This window comes from Pogona vitticeps, chromosome 11 (assembly GCF_051106095.1).
Source record: "Pogona vitticeps strain Pit_001003342236 chromosome 11, PviZW2.1, whole genome shotgun sequence".
In the NCBI taxonomy this organism is placed as follows: domain Eukaryota; kingdom Metazoa; phylum Chordata; class Lepidosauria; order Squamata; family Agamidae; genus Pogona; species Pogona vitticeps.
Window position 1 is genome coordinate 12007255 of NC_135793.1, and position 14769 is coordinate 12022023.

Sequence of the window (14769 nt, forward strand, 5' to 3'; positions counted from 1 at the left end):
TGGAAAGATAAAAAATGATACCTAGAAGTAAGGAAAGCATTTTACATGTGTTATGCCAAAGTAATGTAACCTATTGCAAGCAAACTGAAAATGTTTAATGTTATGTAAATAATAACATAAACCCAACAAAAAGAATAAAATTAACATGCTGTTAGAACACGCTGCTTCTATTACGAAAGACTGCTGGGCCTCAGTCTACAAGATGCTTGTAAGACAGTGAGAATCAATTTAAGAAACCTCAGCTTCTAGATAGACTCCTACCTACGGTCTACTTAACTGTAAAACTATCCTACTGATAAGCAAAGCTTACTCAGGCATATACTGAACATGGATGCAAATTTTTATTACAGTCCTTAGATCAATTAAACAAAAACAATGACAATTTCATAAAGCATAGCAAAATTACCACTTACACTAGTTTAAAATGTATTTAAAAACTTACAGTTTAAATCCATTTAAAATCCACAATTTAAGACCATTTAAAATCTACACATCTAAAATTTATCTGCCCTTTGGTTTCTGGAATCTATCACCATGCAGAAACTTGCAACGTGAGAGGTGATCTTAGGGTCTTTATCTGAGAGAAGAAACTGGAGTCTACTTTCTTCTGTACAACCTGGAATTTTTTTAATCAGTGGAAAAATAATCTGATTATGTGCAATTTCATATTGGGACATATGAAATGGTAAAAGGTAAAAGGTAAAAAAAATGTGTTGCATAGTTTCTATGACCCCTAGCAAACAGGAGCAAAGCCTTTCTGCAAAAGGCACATTCTTATATTTCCCTTCAAGGATGGCAGACAGAAGGGCAGAGCATCTCGATAGCATGAAAGCTCTTCTAAATCCTTTCACTTCTAAGAGTGATAGATAGTCTGCCGGTTCCATGAGGTTCTTAATGTAGGCCGGCCCTTAACAGCAGATTCTGTACACTACCAAAGTCAGCTTGGTGTTCTATATCCTCAATTCTTTGTTTGACTAATTTCCTTGCCACATTTATTTGATATGACAGCACCACTTCTGGAGATAGACTGATTTTCATCAAGTGGCTCTGGACAGCCTTTACCCAATTGGGTTGGGAATTACCATAGAAAATCAAGGGCAGAAGGCCTTGGGGGTTGTTATGTCCCTTTAGCCATGTATATATAGACAAGATACAAACCCAGGCCTCGAGTCTTAGGAGACCTGTCTCCAATCATATCCTTGCATTTGAGACATATCTGGGGACCTGAAAGATGGTTCTTAATAATTTAGAGAGTTTCTGCAAAGCCCTCCTTAGGCCGACAGGCATTCTAGAGAGGAATACCGTGTCATCAGCGTACAGACGTGTTGATATAGGTCTATTAGCAAGTCTGGGAGGGTGCAGTTTGGGGTTATTGAGCCACCTAGTTAAGTTGTTTATATAAAAAATACATAAAGCTGGGGACTGAAATGAAGACTGGTCCATTAAAAAGGACAAAAGGCTATCTGTCAATTAGCTCTTAGGTTTATCCCTTCATTTCAATGTTTATGCTTAAGTAGGTAGGAAATGACAGAGAAGCCAGACCACTTTATTTGGTGAAGCAGAACATTAATGTGCCTTGATTTCAAAAATCAATTTTTAAAACGTTCATAGTTGGTGTAATTTATCCTATTTACACTAAAGGTTGCCCTTAACATTTAGTCCAGTCGTGTCCAACTCTAGGGCGCGGTGCTCATCTCCGTTTCCAAGCCATAGAGCGAGCGTTTTTGTCCGAAGACAATCTTCCGTGGTCACATGGCCAGCATGACTAGACACGGAACGCTGTTACCTTCCCACCAAGGTGGCACCTATTTATCTACTCGCATTTACATGCTTTCGAACTGCTAGGTTGGCAGGAGCTGGGACAAGCGATGGGAGCTCACTCCGATGCATGGATTCAATCTTACGACTGCTTGGTCTTCTGACCTTGCAACACAGAGGCTTCTGTGGTTTAACCCACAGCGCCACCACGTCCCTATTTACACTAAAAAGCCACCACAAATTCATTTGAACACCACAAAACAAGGAAACCTAAAGGTATAGAATGGAAATTGTAATTTAATTTTGCTGCTGTGACTTAGTTGCTCCCAACAAGCAATTTGTAATTGATCAGACCTATTCATATTCTGCTTTATTAAATGAAAAGGCAAGTGATTACCTGCACTACTATATCAACTTCCTTTTACTCTTCTGTATCCATTTATTAAAATGTGAATGCACTGAGCATTCAAATGAAAATCTGAACTGTGTCAAAGTTTAGAAAATAATATTTATTTCTCATTTTCAATCTTGCTTTAGACCTGGGAGAGGTTGTCCAGAGTTTGGGGGTTCAATATCACCAGCATGCAAATGACAACCAACTCTATCTGTCCTTGCCATCAAAATCTGAGGGAGCTGTTCTGGCTTTAGATCAGTGCCTAGTGTCAGTAATGGACTGGATGAGTGTGAATAAATTTAAACTTAATCCAGAGAAGACAAAGGTGATCCTGGTCACCTGAAAGCCACATCAAGAAATAAGGATGCAGCCTGTGCTGGATGGGTTACACTCCCTCTGAAAAGACAAGTGTGCAGTTTGGTGGTGCTCCTGACTTCGTCTTTCAGCCTACATGCCAAGAGTGCATTTGTACAACTGAAACTAGGATACTATATGAATCTGTTTACCTTTTTTTAGTGTGGTATTTGTTTCATCCTTTTTAGTATTTGTGTCCCTACTGTGTTAGCTTTAAATATTTCATTTTATGATGTAAGCCACCTTGAGCGCTTTTTGAGAAAGGTGGGGTAAAATATTTTAAATAAACAAATAAATAAAAATAAGAAACTATGGTACTATATTACAACTGTCATTATCTTTGTCGTACACATTATACAATTATTCAACCTTGCTACATTTCTGCTGAACTGTTTTTAGGCATAAAATGTATTTTTCTATACCATCTTTTTCATACAAATGTGCCAGAAAGCTGTCTCTTTTACACAACTATAATTGGCATAAAAAAAATTGTACATACAGTGGGGTCTTGACTTGAGAACTTAATTCGTATTGGAAGGCGGTTCTCAAGTCAAAAAGTTCTCAAGTCAAATCTGCATTTCCCATAGGAATGCATTGAAAACCATTTGATCCGTATCTGCTCTTTTCCGTCCATAGAAACTAATAGGAAGCTGCTATTCTGCCTTCGACCACTAGAGAGGGGATATTTTGTTTCTTTTTTTTTTCTTAGGTCAAGAAAGGTTCAGGGAAGGCAGGAAAAATACAGTCCAGGCAGTACAGTACCAGGCAGTCTGAAGACTGTCTCCCAATCCACTCTCTAAATGCTGGGAGGAGTGAGGAAGCAGACAGGCACCCTTTTCACTGGCCAACAGTTAACTGAAAGTTCAAATTTTGCACTTTCCCTGCCTCCCACGTGGTTTTTTTTCAATTCTTAACTCAAATCTAAGTACTTAAGTCAAGTCAATATTTTCCTGTGAGAGCGGTTCTTAAGTCAAAATGTTCTTAACTCGAGCCGTTCTTAAGTCAAGACCCCACTGTAGTGCCAATTCATTGCTAACCTAAGAGTCAAATTCCTTTTGCATAGTTATGATGGTAAAAAGGAAACAGTGTAACTTATAGCAGTACATTGTCACTAATTAATACAAGTCTTCATCTGGATTTCCAGTCACATGCCAAGCCACCCAGCTGGCATGCAATAAGGGATCCAAGTGCAGACTTATTAATTAGTGGCAATTTGGCACTGCAAGTTACACCATTTCCTTCCATCTGCATAACTATGCAAGAGGATAAACAGATGTAGAAACAAACCACACTGGGGACTTACAAAAGGAACACCAAATACACAGCCACTGTCATGACTAGAGGGAGGATTTATTTTCTTTTTTTCTTATCTAATTTTTTATTCTTTACAATTGGAGTAGGATTATGAGGAAGGGAATTTAGGGTTGGGGTTAGATATGGATAAAGGGTAAAATTCCAGAGAGTGAGATAGTACATTTACATCTGCTTGTACAATTCTACTACAAAGAAAGAGAGAGAGAAACCAGCAGGTTTCCCCAGTATTACTATGGTTTCTAATCTATCTATTACCTAATTGGACCTTCACAGTCTTCTTTAATCTATGCTTTCCAAACTTTCTTTTGAGTCTAATTATAAAATTATTCACTATTTTTGAGTCCTTTTTAAGGTAATCTTCGTTTATTACTTCTGTTTTCCCCAACTCCATAACTTCCCATGTCTTTTCTGTTGTTATGAATGACAGAGCGTGTGTGGGTTCCAGAAAGAAAAGCACCCCACACTTGAAAAGATGGATAATTGCAAGTAGAGATGGGATAGTGTGCCTGATGCAAATCTGCAGAGGGTTGCAAGACATAAAAGTTTCTACATCAGCAAGGACCTGCACATGGAAGAGGAAGTGCTAAATTTGGACTTGTTTCCAGACAAGAAAAGAGGAAGCAGGTTGGCTGAAGTCAAGTCTGTGGCAGATGTAACAAACTGTACACATGAAATGAAGCATTTCTGCATGATTGTATCTGCCCAGGAAATCAGAGTCTGACCCCCTGCTTGCCCACAAGGGAGTTCTATGCATATAAGAGCGCCCAGGAAGAGATGGTGGGCTTCAACCAGCGCTGCAATGAAACCCCCACAACCCTTGCTGAGACTGATAATCTATCAGGGAAGGGTCTTTGAACAAGTGAGTATGGAATGAAGTGTGAAAGAGAGGCCTCTTGATATCTTTTGTCTTGTGTCTTTTATCAATAAACGTTATATGAATAGCGCTTAACCCAAATTTTTTGGTTTATAGTCTTCTTGTCAGTAGTCTGGCTGGGCTCTCTCTCCTCTCATGGTCCCTTTCCCCAGGATATAAAGAACATTAGCCCTTTGAGGTAACACTGTTAGCACTTCTAAGTCCAGGATATTTGTTTTCTTCTAATATTTTCCATCTAATAACTTAACTGTAGAAATTACATGCATTATCAAATATTTCATTTCTCTAACATTTCAGATCTAATATTCAATAAAAAGAAAAAATCCAATTTAAATGTTGTCGCACAGAACAGAATATTTTTCAAACTTTCATACACTTACAGTAATTCCCTATATATCCACCAAACATGTTACAAGTGTCCTCTTGTGTTTTAGATTTCCCACACTATTTAAAAACATTTTTGTACTTTAAAAAAAAAAAACTGTTGGCACTGTGTACCTTCAATAAAACATCTCATCTAAGTTTTCTTTAATAGTTACTGATTTTTGAAAATTAATATTTTTCTACCATTTTATACCCATTTTATCCTACAGTCTTTACTTCATCTTTCACTTTCATGTTTTATTCATTTAGTCCATCTTTATTGTTGATTTTTTTTTCTCATCCTGGATCCTCTTGTTTCTATAGTGCACTTTCCTTTAGTTTCTCACTTGTTCTTCTGCTGTAGTCAAGCTTCTTTCTGCCTCTGATCCTGATGATCCACTTAATTTCTCCTCTTCTTGTTTCTCATTTGCTTTTTTCTCTTATTTTCTGTCCAGCTACTTCTCCTTTGTTTTCATAAAATTTTCTGCCTTCATTTTTGAATTAATATAATAACTCCACTCTTGGAATTCAAAGAGGACACCTTCAGGCATCAACCATTTACACATAATTGAGTTTGTTCTCAAGAGGGATGTCAATTCCACATATTGTCTCCTTTTCTGTCTTAAATCCCACGGAATATGTTTCAAGATCTTAATTTATTTTTTATATTAGGTTCCTTGCCTTGTATATTTCTTAAGACTTTATTTCAAAAGATCCTTCTCGTAAATTTACCATGAATCTCTTGGGAGATTTTTATTCCTGGTGTATGCTGTATTAATTCTTCATGAACCTCATGCTGTGTCTATATTTTGTTGAACATCCTCTGGTCACATCTCCATGAACGATGCTAAATAAGTAGTAATCACTTGCACTGTATCTTCTTGTTCTGGTAGATTCTGGAATCTAAGTATGAAATTGGCTCTTTCCATCTGTAGATTTAACAGAGCAATTTCATCTTGCTTTCTTTCCTGTTTTAGTTCTTCCACCACTGTATTCATGATCACCAGTCTTTCTTCTGATCTTTTTGATGTCTCAGCTATTCTGGTTATTTCTTTTTTTATTTTCTGTAATTTGATTTTTAATATCAGTCATTTGCATCCCTAAGCCTCTCATTAGTACACATAGCTGAGCCATTCCTCCTTGTAGTTGCTGTAACCCTGTAGATAGCATCTCTTGGATACAGTGGTACCTCGAACTTACAAACATCTCCACTTGCGAACATTTCGAGTTACGAACAGCTCCATTTCCAAAATGTTGCTTTGACTTGCAAACTGAGCCTTGACTTACAAACAACAAAAAAAAAACATTCCTGCCCTTTTTTTGACCTAAGTTCATCTTAGGTCAAAAGAAGAAAAACTAAAAAAATTCTCCCCCTAGTGGTAGAGTATGGATTAACCGGCTTTGCATTAGTTCGTATGGGAACTAATGCCTCTACTTACGAACAGCGCCTTGACATACGAACAAAAAACAGCCTGAACAGATTAAATGGTTTTCAATGCATTTCTATGGGAAATCTTGCCTCAACTTATGAACTTTTTGACGTACAAATGCTATTCCAATACGGATTAAGTTTGTAAAATGAGTACCACTGTGCTCTGTTGCCAGTCCTTAAATGACTCTTGCCCCAATACTCCACTGAGATATTGTGCCGATGAGCCTCTTTGAATTCTCTCTTTTCCACCTTTTGTTGCGATATTGATTTCCCACCTTCTTCTTAAATTAAGTAAATAGAAGGCACTGTTTAAGTCTTCTGTCAGCAGATGTCACTGTAACCTTACTTTTGTTTTTCAGTCTTATTAACATGTCTGATCTAGCAGGGGGTGGAGCTTCCTTCAGAGTTAAATGTTCTTACAGTCACCAGTAACAATTTAAAGGATCTGCAATGCTTTGAACTAAATAGGATTGGATATCAATATTTCAGATAGTCACGGGAGTGAGGCTTTTATCTTAGATTGATCTCCTTTTGTAACAAGGTAGTTTTCTCCCCCTTCTCTCTTTTTCTCCTCTCTCCTCTTCTTCTCCCAATTCAAGCCAGGGGCGGGGGAGGTACATTTCTACCATGACAGTAACATTTTTTTTAAAGGTAAAGTCCATTTTGCTGACTCTTTATATCTATCTCTTTTCTGTTTAGTTATTTGGGTCCATGGAGATTTGCCTTCCATGAACAAATATTTTACCTTACTCAGAGTCTCCGGTAGAGATATTTCCAACATCCTTTTGTGCTCTCTCACTCTCTGCTTGGGGTGTTCCTCGCTCTTTGCCAAAATGGCTTCCTCCTTGGTCTATGCACTCAGATGCAACTTTGGAGAGGGAATCAGCCACTGCTGATTCAATTCCTCCTTTCTGTCATCTATGCTGCTTTAAGACACCTCTTTTCCTAGCAAACCATCCTCTCCCCCCCCTCCAGTTTGGGAGGGCTGGAACCGAGGGGATTTGGTCAGTTTCAGGAGCTTGCCAAAAACCCTACTGATTCTCACTGTAATGAAACCCTCTAACAAGAGGATTTCTATGAAATTTTTCCCCCAACAACCTATGTTTCGGCATATGAGTGGATATGAACATGTTTATGAGTAATCTAATGAGAAAGGCCAGATTACTGGCCAAAGATAAACATGTTTGAAATTGCTTATGGTTTGAAACATAGGTTGCAGAGAAGATCTGAAATGTCATAGAAATTTTCTCACTAACTGGCTGGAGCCTTATACAAGAACACTTCACTATTTTACAAGTCCTGTTTGCATATTCAGACTGGGAAATGAGAAGGCAATGAACCAGATATCTAACTTCCAAAATAGATCTGTTGCAGTCTTGAACTAACTAGTTTTGCACATAAGTGGTACCTGGTATTTATAGAGCTATTTATCTAGTACAGTGGTGCCTCGCTAGACAATGTTAATCCGTTCCACTGAAATCACTGTTTAGCGAAATCATTGTCTAGCGAAAAGCATTTCCCTATTGGAATGCATTGAAACCTGTTTAATGTGTTCCAATGGGGAGGAATTGTCATTGTCTAGCGAAGATCGGCCATAGGAAAGCCACTTTGTGAACCGCCAATCAGCTGTTTAAATAGCTGTCTTGCGACGCTTAGGTCCCAAAAACAACTGTTTTGCGAGTGCGGAGGGAGCTGTCAAAATCGTCGTCTAGCGAAAATTGGTTTGCGAAGCAGGGACCAAACAATGTCCAGTGAAATTCCCCCATAGGAATCACTGTTTTGCGAATCACTATAGCGACCGCAAAAAGTCAATGTCTAGCGAAAAAACTGTCATGCGGGGTAACTGTCTAGCGAGGCACCACTGTAGTTGTTTTTCAAGACTGCAAATTTGAAAGTCTTCAAAAATGTCCTATACCAGCTTTGCACATAGTAACTATGGTCCAATCACCTCACTAAAGCATTCTTTTATTCTGTTCAAGACAGGAGGTGGAGGTCTGTGTAAAAAAAAAATCCTTAAAGAAGGTCATACTGGTTAAATTGAAATAATGTATTTCCTATTTTTGGCCATGAAATAATACACAAGGGTACTAAGGTCATAATTTATTTATTTATTTATTTATTTGATTTGTATCCCGCTCATCTGGTAGCTCGGTACCACTCTGAGCGGCTAACATAAAAATATACAGTTATAATAACATAAATCCAAAATCAAAATATCAATTAACAGAACATAATAATCACAAATAATAAGTAGAGAAAGAAGAAAAAGTAATTTAAATTAAATTAGGTGCTGGCAGGAGGGAAGGCTTTAACATAAAGCCATGTTTTTAATTGAGTTTTGAATATACCCAGCGAAGGGGCCGCGCGAATCTCAGGAGGGAGATTGTTCCAAAGGCGAGGGGCCACCGCCGAGAAGGCCCGGTTTCTTGTCCTCTCTCTCCGGGCCTCCCTCGGCGTCAGGCCCCTCAGTCTCACCTCCTGGCTCGCGCGGGTGGTACGGGTAGAACTTGGTGGGTGAAGGCGTTCCGCCAAGTATCGAGGTCCCAAACCGTTTAGGGCCTTATAAGTGAGCATTAAGACTTTGAAGTCGATACGGAAACAAATGGGCAGCCAGTGCAGTCTAGCCAGGGTGGGGGAGATGTGATGATATTTCCTCCCTCCGGTGAGGAGTCTGGCTGCTGCATTCTGCACCATCTGAAGTTTCCGTATCAGCCTCAAAGGTAGCCCCACGTAGAGCGCGTTGCAGTGATCTAATCTTGAGATTACGAGCGCATGTACTAAGGTAGTGAGGGCCCCCGTGTCGAGATAGGGCCGCAGCCGGGCAATCCGCCAGAGATGGAAATAGGCGGAGCGGACGACCGACGTCACCTGTGTTTCCATGGTGAGCGTCGGGTCCAAGTGTATGCCCAAGCTGCGGACCCCGCTCACAGGGGCCAAGGTCGCCCCCCCAAAAGAGAGAGGGCCAACCTGGCCACCAACTACGGGGGGCCCCACCCTCAGGACTTCCGTCTTGTCCGGGTTCAGCCGGAGGCCATTTTCCTGCATCCATTCCAGTATGGTCTCCAGGCAGCGCTGGAGGGTCAGGACGGCATCACCTGCAGTTGGCAAAAAGGAGATGTAGAGCTGAGTGTCGTCAGCGTACTGGTGACACATCGCTCCACACCTCCTGATGACGCCCGCTAGCGGCCTCATATAGATATTAAATAGCATTGGGGAGATAATCGACCCCTGTGGAACCCCACAATTGGAGCTCCACGGGGCCGAGACATTCTCCCCAAGCTGAACTCTCTGGGGACGGTCCTCCAAGAAGGAGCGGAGCCAGGCTAACGCCAGGCCACCGATTCCCAACTCGGAGAGCCTCCCCAGGAGGATACCGTGGTCGACGGTATCAAAGGCCGCCGAAATATCGAGGAGGACCAACAGAGACATTTTGCCCCTGTCGGCCTCCCTCAGCAGGTCATCATACAGGGCGACCAATGCCGTCTCTGTCCCGTGGCGCGGCCTGAAGCCCGACTGGAACGGATCCAGTGCATCTGTTTCATCCAAGAGTGCCTGAAGCTGGTCTGCCACCACCCTCTCCACCACTTTGCTCATGAAAGAAATATTGGCGACGGGCCTGTAATTGCCAATTTCGTCCGCCGCCAAACTAGGTTTCTTTCGTATGGGCCTAATGAGTGTCTCCTTGAGGGCAGATGGGAATCTGCCCTCAAGGAAAGACCCATTTATTATAGCTGTTGCCCATTCAGTTGTTTTCGGCCTGGCTGCTTTGATTAGCCAGGCCGGGCAAGGGTCCAAGGAGGAGGTGGTGGCCCGACAGCGATCAAGCACTCTGGCCACAGAATCAGGCGTAACTGGCTGAAAAGAATCAAAAATAACCGGGCAAGACAGAGCGCTGGACATCTCAGCTCGATTCACTGTATTCAAAAAGGGAGAGAGCTCCCGGCGGATGGCCTCCACTTTAGATTTAAAAAATGCCGCAAATTGGTCCGGTGAAAAACTAGGGGGAGGCCGATCTCCCGGGCCAACTCCGGATAGGTCGCGCACTATACGGAAAAGTTCCGCCTGCTGATTGGATGCTTCGCTTATCCGGTTAGCGAAGAATGATCTACTGGCAGCCTTCACCTTATTCAGGTAAAGGTTAGTTGCGACCTTAACGGCTATCCAGTTATTGTCCGTCGGATTCTTCCTCCATCTACGCTCTAGCCTTCTCCTTATTCGCTTCATCACCCGGAGCTCCTGGGAAAACCAGGGCGCCGGACGAGTTCTGCTTCGGAGAGGGCGTTTGGGCGCGATCGTGTCCACTGCCCGGGTGGCAGCGGTAGACCAGCTATCCACCAGGACGTCGACAGGAGCGCTAGCCAGGTCAGCGGTAATCCCTCTCATGGCATCTTGGAAACCAATCGGATCCAGTAGTCTTCGAGGGCGGGCCATAACAATAGGCCCCTGCTCCCTGCGTGGGGGGAGAGCCACTGTGAGGTTACATTTAATCAGGTGGTGATCTGACCATGACAAGGGGACTGACACCAGGTCCGCCACCATCAGACCACTCTCACCCCAATTGGAGGAAAAGACCAGGTCCAGTGTGTGACCACCCACGTGGGTGGGGCCGTTGACATGTTGGGACATGTTCAAGGAAGCCATGGTTTCCAAGAACTCAGAAGCTGGCCCAGTAACCTCTGCCTCCGCATGCACGTTGAAATCGCCCAAGACCAAAAGCCTCGGGGATCCCAACAATGCCGCGGAGACAAAGTCAGCCAGCTCCGGAAGGGAAGTGGCTGGGCCGCAGGGAGCGCGGTAGCCCAGCAAAATCCCAATTCCATCCCTGGCCCCAATCAACACGTGAATGGCCTCTAGACCCGGCCTTACCGCCGAGGAGCGCCTGGTAACCTCCAAGGTGGATTTATATACAATGGCTACTCCCCCCCCCCCGCCCTTCCAGTCTACCCTGGTGCTGGACATCATAACCGGGCGGGCAGATGAGAGCCAGAGGAGGTCCACCCTCCCCATTAAGCCACGTCTCGGTTATGCATGCCAGGTCTGCATCCTCCTCCAGAATAAGATCTTGAATTAGCTGGGGCTTGTTGGATACAGACCTGGCATTCAACAGCAGCAGGGTTAGAGTGGAAGGCTGGCTGAACTGGTTACCTCGATTCTGGGGGTTGGTCACAGCCTCAGAACAGTGAACAGCTTTCAAACATCTGTTCCACGTTCTACTAACACGAGTGGGGGCTGCGCCAACGCCATATCGCCCTCTACCCATAACCACCGGAATGTTGAAAGGCCCCTCGCTGGTCAGGCAAGCCTCCCACTCCATACCAGACAGAGTAAAAAAGAAAAGAAAAGGAAGAGAGAAAAAGAGGGGGGGAGGAAAAAAAAAATAATAACTAATAACACAAACGTTCTAATACAGATTTACAAACAAATACAAAGTAAATTAATTTAAATTAAATATATATAACGGTGTATAAACATAATAAAATTAAAAAAAAAAAAAAAGTGTTACCCCCCCACCCCCCAACTGGGTCTAGTCCATCCTTTTCTGGCTCGCAGCCTTACCCTTTGAGCTTTACTGATCTTAATGATGTTGATGGTAGTAGATTTTTCCAAGGCTGTTTGGGGTAATGTTAAGTCCAGAGAAAATGCCAAAGTGAAGATGTTACACACTGAGTTGTTCAATTTTAGAGCAACAGGCAGCATCGGGGTCAGCAAAAGCCAAATGCAATGATGAATAGTCACTGTTTTCCCCTTTGCCCTTCCTTGAGAGAATAGCAAGATGTTTCTGCAGGTAGTCCAGGGAAGGCAGGGAAAGCAGTCTGAGGTTGGAAGCGAAGCAGGAGCTGCCCACAGGGAGCCTGACATGGCGGCCGTCCAGCAAGCTGGAATCAGTCGGTGAGGGTCCTCCTTCCACCGCCCTGCCCCAGGAACCTCGGCTTCTTGCTCCAGCAGCAGGGACCCCAGATCACAAAAACAACACGAGCCCCCACCGCTCACCCCGGAAGATCTCCAATCAAGGCTCCAGGCTCCAGACTCCGAGCTCACAAGAGTTCGGGGGGGGGGGTAAGCGTTCAGCCACCAGCCGCTAGCCACCAGCGATCGCTTTTCTACCTCAGGGAGGCTCCCGTCGCGAGCCTGGCCGGCAATCCGCTCTCTGGCAGGCGACCTCCAGGCGATCCCGAACGATCCCAGAATCTAAGTCTCGAATGGTGCAGGAACGCCTCAAAACGCCAAGCACCAAAACAGCAATGGCCACCTTCTTCGGGCCGCAAGGCACCCGAGCGTCCGAGCTCCGCTGAAGCCGGGAAGCCCAATCGGGACTCAGCCGCGGCTCCGCGGTATGCTCCAGCTCCAGCCCGCGGTCCCGCTCTCAGTCCGGCAGCGAGCGCTCGCAAAAAGTGAGGAAAGGGTCCAGCAAGTCGGGGGGAGGGGAGGGGAGGGAAAGAAAAAAAAAAAATGTGAGAACGAAAAAAGAGGGGAAAAAAGTGATAAAAATCGCAAGAGGCAAGCCGGCGCGGCGGAGGAAAACGCTAGCCGCCCGCTACCGGCGCCATCAATATTTTAAAACACTGAAATTTCTAAGAAAAACAGGTGATAAAGTTTCAAATCTCCCCACTGGACCATATTTCAGTTACTGCAGTAGTTTGATTAAATGCCAAGCATTCAGTGTTATGGGAAAGTGTTGTGAAAAATTATAGCCAGATGTTAAAATGCAAAAGGCTGATGCTGCAAGGAACACTTGCTTGTAATACGTATTTCCATTCCTACAATCTATACAGTTTAAGAATAGATCCTGAATAACACATCTAATACCATTTAGAAGACTTTGTTTTCAGCATTTGGCTTGTTTCTGGAGCTGAGCAACGTGCAAATCAACCTTTTCTGAGCAAGTAATTAGGTATATACATTGTCCAGCTATATAACAGATTTTTTAAAAAGTCAAAACTGAATCTTGTTTTTATTTTGCATAAATGGCAAAGGCATTAAATTAAGCAAAGAAATGAGTTTTTTAAAAATATCTGTGTGTGACTCATACTGGTGAGGAACAAGCAGTAGCAAAAATAAAGACTGATATCTGAAGCAGCACTTGAGGACACATACCCAGACAATTAAGCCTTCTCTGTTGTCTTTGACTTTTTGCTGCAATGTAATTTACTGTCAAGTCACCTCTGACTTATTGCGACTTACTGTGATCTCCAAAATGCCCTGTCCTGAACTGCCCTGCCCAGCTCTTGTAAACTCAAGCCTATGGCTTCCTTTAGGGAATCAGTTCCTCTCATATTTGGTCTACCTCTTTTCCGGCTACCTTCCACCTTTCCCAGCATTAGTATCTCTTCCAGAGAATCCAGTCTTCTGATGATGTGCCCAAAGTAGGAAAGCCTCAGTTTCAATATTCTTGCCTCCAGAGAAAGTTCAGACTCGAGCTGATCTAGGACCCACTGGTTCTTCTTTCTGGCACTCTGTAGTATCCACAACGCTCTCCTCCATTTCAAACAAATCTTCTTTTTTCATGTCAGTTTTCTTAACTGTCCAACTTCCACACTCATATACAGTTATCAGAAATACAAGAGAGTGGAAATCTTGGTCTTGGTCTCCAGTGACACCTCCTTGCACTTGATGATATTATCTAATTCCTTCATTGCTGCCCTTCCTATTCTCAGACTTCTGATTTCTTGGCTGCAGTCTCCATTTGGATTGATGATTGAATCAGGGTATAAAAAATCAGTTTGTTTCAAAATCAGAATATTAAAGTTTCTTCACTGTCAATGCTAAAGTTCTAGAGTCATGATTTTTGTCATGACTATTAAGTCCATGTGTTTTGGCACTTCTTTCACTTTCACAAAAAGTTGTTTCAGATCATTGTCGCTTTCTGCTAATAAGATGATATCATCTGCATATCTTCTCAATCAGTTTCATAGCTATTTATATGGTAAGGAGAACACACTTATCGTTCACTGCAACAAAGAGCTCAAAGATGAAAACTAGGTGTTGCTATCAAGTCTAACATGATTTTATAATGGTTTAACAATACAGCTAACAAGTAACATCTAAATGAGCAACTTCCCTCCTTTGCATCATGTTCATAATTAATCATCATAATCAGCTAAGACCATCAACAGTTATGGCTGCAATGCTACCAACATAGTTCCTTACACTGTATACCACCAGTGCTGTGGGCGGAATATAAAACCATCCAGCCATTTGAGTTGGTTTGGGTTTTTCAAGTTCTAATGATATTCAAAACATGTTCCAAAAACCACTAGCATGGATCCTTAATTTACTTGG

At 42.7% G+C, this 14769-nt stretch overlaps 1 protein-coding gene across 5 annotated transcripts in view; it reads right to left on the reverse strand.

Annotated features, from left to right (window-relative positions):
• DIAPH2 (diaphanous related formin 2) overlaps positions 1–14769 on the reverse strand; it is a 420545-nt gene that overhangs the window by 321171 nt on the left and 84605 nt on the right. The window lies entirely within an intron of this gene.